This window comes from Protobothrops mucrosquamatus, unplaced genomic scaffold (assembly GCF_001527695.2).
Source record: "Protobothrops mucrosquamatus isolate PMUCROS unplaced genomic scaffold, P.Mucros_1.0 scaffold_36, whole genome shotgun sequence".
In the NCBI taxonomy this organism is placed as follows: Eukaryota; Metazoa; Chordata; class Lepidosauria; order Squamata; family Viperidae; genus Protobothrops; species Protobothrops mucrosquamatus.
In genome coordinates this window covers 1,048,838-1,055,453 of record NW_015386112.1, presented here as the reverse complement: position 1 = coordinate 1,055,453, position 6,616 = coordinate 1,048,838, and positions in this window count along the sequence as shown.

Here is a 6,616-nt window from a genome sequence, read left to right as displayed (position 1 = left end):
ACAATAAAACACTTAAGGATGTTCTACATGCCTGTTTATGCAAGCAAACAAAAAAGCTGAAAAACATAATATTATGAAGAGTTCCTCACTGATGATTTACGCCATCTTACACTGCCACCCAGCCATCAGTATGATAATAATTCACAAAGGCTGCCTTATATTGCATAGAAATAGCAAGATGACACTTCGAGAGTCTATAAATCACTAGTGAAAAAACTCCAGAATAAAAGAAAGCCGATCACAGCTGATCACAGTCTAAGAAGCGGCTGTGGAGTAATAGTGCAAAAGCAGCCAAGAATAATCTCACTTTCTCTGAAGGATCAGACCTGTCAATTAGAGTACAGTGAGCCTTCAGTTTAATGGACCCATGGGAACTAATGGGCGGAAGGAAGGCCTGTTAAAGCCAAGACTCCATTTATTGAGAAACAGGATTTTTCAAGCCCAGAAATAATTGTATCAAAAGTGTGAAAAAGACATTCAGGTCTCAGCCAAAGATCACAAAGCAGCATGAGCTGTGACTATTCAGGCAAAATGAATCATCACAGACAAGAAGCCAAATGGAGGTTGAGGAGCATGTTTGGAAGCACAAGAGCCAAAAACACTGGCTTAGATTCACTTGGTTGATCTAAGAGGCAGAACAGTTCCCAGAAGTAGAAAAGCGTACAGTAGAATTGAAAAGCAGGCCAGGGATGTGGCAGGAACTCCCTCAGTCAGCAGATCCTGTCCATTAAATGCTAAGTCCAAACTGCTAAACCAACATCCATCAAATTGCAGGTTCACTGTATTTTAGAACTTAGCAATTGCCATTCAAGTTCAAAGTTATGTCTACTGTAATTCATTTTAGCAGGTTTGTTGGTAGTCTATCTTTGCCCCCTGTTCAAAGGCAGATAAGTAGACATTCCTCCATTTGTGTCTTGAAAACCTCTGGACTAGAATACCGCAGTCCCCTACTTTTGAAGCAGGAACTACTGTGAGAGTATGTTTGTGGGGGGGAGGTAAGTATGTGGTATTTCAGAAAATTCCTATGATGCTTCCCTTTTTTATTATGTATGTAAAGATTGTCCTCAATTAAAAGCATAGCATTATTGTATGAAACCTTGAATTATGAACAGAAAAATCTCATGATGGTCATAATGACTATATTGCTTATCTACCCTAATGCTTTGCAGTATGGCAGCTTTTTTTTTAGTTGAAATAAAAATTTAAATTAAGAAAATCAGAAGCCAAAGAGAGGTGTACACATCAATACCTCCAGATACTACATTGTGGATCTCAGGTCCAAAATGCTAGTTGTGATACAAAAGCATCCTAAAGAAACTGAAAGCAAGTTTGTCTATTAGGCAGGTAGTCCTAAAATGGGAAAAGTTGCTGTGAATGATTGGCTAAAATTGGTCAACTGCCTTCAGGAGATTCAGGCTGGATGGACTATGACTAGATTTTGTTGGGTTTGATTTTCTCACACTATTTATTGCACATCAAATGAAAGCATCTTTTCATTACAGAAAAAGATAGTACAATTCAGGTCCATATAACATGTGAATCTTATGATATTAACATTTCTAGATGCTGGGTGGTGTGCAAGAATCTTAAATGGTGAAGGTATAAACTTATTGTAATGTTATTGTTTATGCTTTCACCATTTAAGATTCTTGCATTCCACCCAGTGTTTAGAGATGTTAATACACACTATTTAAGCACAATGGCAACTACTATACTCTGAAAACAGGAGAAGCAGACACAGTAACGGAATAACAGAATATAGAGTTGGAAGGGACCTTGAAGGTCTTCCAGTCCAACCCCTTGCTCAAGCAGGAGACTCTGCACCATTACAGACAAATGGCTATCCAATCTCTTCTTAAAAACTTCCGGTGTTGGAGCATCCACAACTTCTGAAGGCAAGTCGTTCCACTGATTAATTGTTCTCACTCCTGGGAATTGTAATGTTCTGTTCTTTCTATAGCTCCCTGTTGTCAATGATTTGCTTCACAGGTGATAAATATGCAAATTCCTCTGTCCTTAGGGACTTGAGTCAACCATGAAAAGCAGTAAACATTTCTTCCCTAAATTCTTGAATCCAAATTGGGATAAGTAATAGGTGCAATATTTTTTATTTCACTGAAATAAAGAATGATTTACTTATTGTTTCTTATGCAACTTCAATGGAAGTACTTTGTAAGTTTCAAAGCAGAGAAAGTCTATAGAAAGTGTGTGACTTCATTATTTACTTCCCTTCTTTACATACATACATATATGTCAGTTAGCTGTGATAAGTTATTCATAAAAAGAAATATTTATTTTGTTAGAAATTCTGTCCAGAAGTGACCTGTGAAATCTTTGGAGCGCAGTCTGTTTTGACACTTACAGCTTCAGTTGAGAATTGAGTAGTTTTTCCTAAAGAAATGGAAAGAGAATCCTAAGAACACTGGAAGGAAGATAGAAAATAAAAAGAAGCTGATTGGGAAAAAAACTGGGGAGAACATCAGCAGTTACTTTATATAACCTCACGGAGAAAATTTTATTCAGAAGTAGCTCCACCAGCAGGCAGGTAACAGCTGCACTTGCATTCCAAGATTGCACCCAACCCTGCTTGCTTTTATTTACAGTAACTATGTGATTTGACTCAATTCCCTCTTACAGTGTTGTCCACAGATTGAGTACATACTGTTGGGCTGTTTCTCTTGTTACCACCTTTTCCCTCTATGGTTATTCTAGATTCACCATCAGCATTTTGGGTGAAAGATAAGACTGAACACAATTCCCTCTCTAGTTCCTCTCTAACACATTCATGTATGTACCTGAAATGATTCATTGTGTTTCCATCAACAAAAATATTTAAATGGCATTTGAAGTAAAGATACAAAAAATTAAGAAATACAACTGAGATAGTCTTTTTTTAAAAAAAATGAAACATTTAGTTCATATTGCTGTATTCCAAACTCAAATTGATCTGCCGCAGTGGCAGCATATGCAGTAAAAGCTGGGAACAGTTTCATCAAATCCAGGGAGGATATCATTTTCAAATAAGAGGATCAATTATCTCTAGGAATTTTCTCTCTGTGTCAAGGTCTTTAAACACGGCAACATTTCCTATTCGAACAAAAGTACTGAAGTAGCTAACTAGGGTTTCATTTTTATCTCTACTTTTTTCTTTTTATTTTCTTTTATTGTTTGTTTGTTTGTTTGTTTATTAAATTTATATTCCACCCATCTCACTATCCAAAATGACTCTGGGCTTTTTAAAAAATTTTTTGACAAGTTTTCATCAAGTCATCTGATAATCATTGTGACACATACACAGACACACACACGCACACAGACACTTACCATTAATTAATACTTAAATATTTATATATTCAAATTTATTTTAAATATTTAATATTTAAAATAATTTACTCCATTCTTCAGACCAGGGGTGTCAAATTGACAACCTGCGGGCCGGATGCATCACTGCGCAGGCCATGCCTACCCTGGATCCACAAAGGCAAAAAAGTCACGATACGTCACGATACGTCATGTGATGCGATCGAGTTTGACACCTGTGCTTCAGACAAAGCTTTTGGAGTCATTTACACAAAGTCAGGAACAAATCAGAACAATTCTTGCACTGCAAAAGACATTGCGTGAAAGAGAGGAATAAACCAGAGAGTAACAGCAAAGAGAAATACTCTGCTCTGTTTTATAACAACCAGGCTGATTAGAGATAGTTGAAAAGAGAGGATTGCCCCCAACCATCTTAAATCAGACTTGGAAGACAACCAGCAACCAGTGAAGCTCTTTAAACGTGGGAGCCATATGAGACCTTCAGGAGGCATTACTCACTATGTTTGCTGCCAAATTCTGGGACATTCTAATTTCTAGGCCATCTTTATTGGCTGCTCTACAAAAAGTGCATTTTGCACATTACGATAACCCACCTTTTAGATGTACAGTACCAACACATAAGTCATAGAGGCCAGGTCTCTGCCCTGTAGATGGGCGTGCAATTGGGTTACTAAACAAATCTTATGAAAAGCCATTTTTCCCACCAATACTACTTGTCCATCCAGCATCAGTGCTAGACTGCAAACAGCCTCTCAGAAAGCAAACAAACCACTTCCGAAAATATTGCCAGGAAAAATGCAGGGATTTGTCCAGGCTGTTACTGAGAGCCAAAGTTGACTTGAAGGTAGAAAACAAACAAACAAAAAACAAAATGTTGATTAAAATCAGGTAAGTTTGAAGACGGCTTAAGTAAATGTTAAATGTTATACTATCATACTTTTCAGCTTCTCCATTTTAACAGTTATTGACAATCTTACTCCTAACCTACATTCTTAAGTCCACTGATAAATCTATATAAGACATGGTGAAACGCTTACGTTAGGGGCAAAAAATATCTATCTACATCAAATTAATCCACATTTACAGTAAAGAACCCGTTTGTAGACATTTTCCTATAATAAATCAGCAGGATATTTTACAAATGGATATTATTTGTGGCAATTGATAAGTTTATATGGTTGCTTAGATGAATAGGGTCTGTCTTTTTAAAACTGTGTTATCAATAGTATTATGACATCATGGTCCATTTTAACATGCAGCAGACAGCCTCCTGTGGAATGTCTTGCATGTCTATTAAGGTTACATTAACTATATCAAGAAATCTCTAAGACTGCCTATAGTTAGCCTACTGGCTCAGGCATATATCCTTTCTATGTAAGACAATATAACCTTGTCAAGTTTTACTCTCCCTCTCAGCAGCTACAGTACTTGTTGTCTCTTAGGTTTCTATACTAGGAACCAAAGCTGCAGTGAGGCCCATCTTGAGGAAAATGTTTTCTTGTAATGCTGTCACACTTCCACAATAACTGAGTAGGGCTCTCACATTGATTCCTAAGGAGGTAATTCCACAGATGAAGCGATGCGCTATCCTTTTCAACAGATTTGCTAGTGGAAGAGTGGGAAGTGCTACAAAAGGATTTCAGATGTTAGAAGCAAATTTTAATTCATGGTCTAAAACCGGTGCCAGTGCAAGGGTATATGGTACCTCTCTAGGCCACATTGAATGATAGTGCCACCTCCTGATGATGCAAAGATTGCTACTGTTAGAATGATTTGGACCCATAGCAATGTTGGCACCTCCTAAGCTTTGGCACCCTAGCCCAGTGTGTGCTCCATCTTAGTCTAAAACATATATATTACATTGTCATCATCTCTCCATTCCATGTTCTAAGCAGCTTTTTTATGATAATGTAGAGTGGGGATCCATCCTGTGGGGTGGGAGTGAGAGATAGGAACAGTGTGCATGAAAATATGAGTTCCTGAGAAGTGTAATCTAATCTGAGCAATAACTAACAATACATGGTTTTATGATGAGAACAGAAAGGAGACTGACTTAAAAGAAATATACAATAGGGACAAGCAATGCCTAGCATAGTGGTTGTGAACCTATGGCACACGTGCCAGAGGCGGCTCTCGGAGCCTTCTCTGTGGGTACATACGCCATTGCCCCAGCCCCACCTCCCCATATGGCCCCCTCCTCATGAGCACCCCCCCTGGAGGAGAGTCACTCCGAGCGTGGCCCATGCGGAGCAATATAGCCAAGGACATGGCAGTTGAGGAATGGGGACAAGACTCTGCCCTCACACCCTGTCATGTGCAGTTGATGCTGCGGGGTGTGGGCGGAGGGCATGGCTGCCATGGCACTGCTGGACCACTTGTGCAATCTACAGCAGGCCGTGGAGGTGGTGGATGGCCCTGCGGGCGAGTGGGGCGGGGCGGAGCAGGGGTGGAACATGTGGGGTGGGGTGGAGCGGGTAGGGAGGGGAGTGGAATGGGGGCGGGGGCGGTTTTGGGGCACTCGGTCTCTAAAAGGTTCGCCATCACTGGCCTAGCATCTAGGTAACCTCATCCTATCAAGAGGAGACTCGGAGCAACAATTCAGTGTGTCTGAGTTTGGTAATAAAGGTAAAAGTAAGTAACCTAAAATCAGCAACCTAGGCAGAGTGATAGACAAAGGGGGAGTGAAAGCCTCTTGCAGTGGCTAAATTGTGAGGGAGACAATGACACACATACATCAATAGGTATACTGGATCTCTTTGCTGATGTGTGGGTTCAATCATGCAGTGTATATATAATCAGAGTTCTAAATGTTGTTTGTGACTCTTAAGAGAGCAGGACACAAAGCTGAGGCATAATTTGCATTGGTATTTCAGAGAGAGCTGCAGGAAATGTGAATGAAGTGAGAGGGGGGGAAAGGAGGGGAACCTTGGGGCTGCTCAAGAAAGCCCCTCTCCTTCAGCCTCTTCACTCCCAGTATTTGTGCCCACGTATGTTGACTGTTGTCTTTTCATTTCCTCAACCACTTTTCTGTCTTTCTCTCTGCCACTCCCTCCTTTCCTTCTTCTTTATTCCAAAAGGGGGGGGGTGTGGGGGGGATTTTGGCTCTTTTTTTTCCTGATAATCGTAGAGGAGACTATTATGACATGGATAGGCCTCTCTGTAAACAAACAAAGCTGTGTTTTTTTTTCCCCTTTGGGAAATGAAAGAAAAGTTCTTTCTTCCATTTGTTCTGAACAACAAGTGCAGCATCTGTGTTCATCCCACTCCTCCTTTCCTTCTGTGCTGTTAATCCACT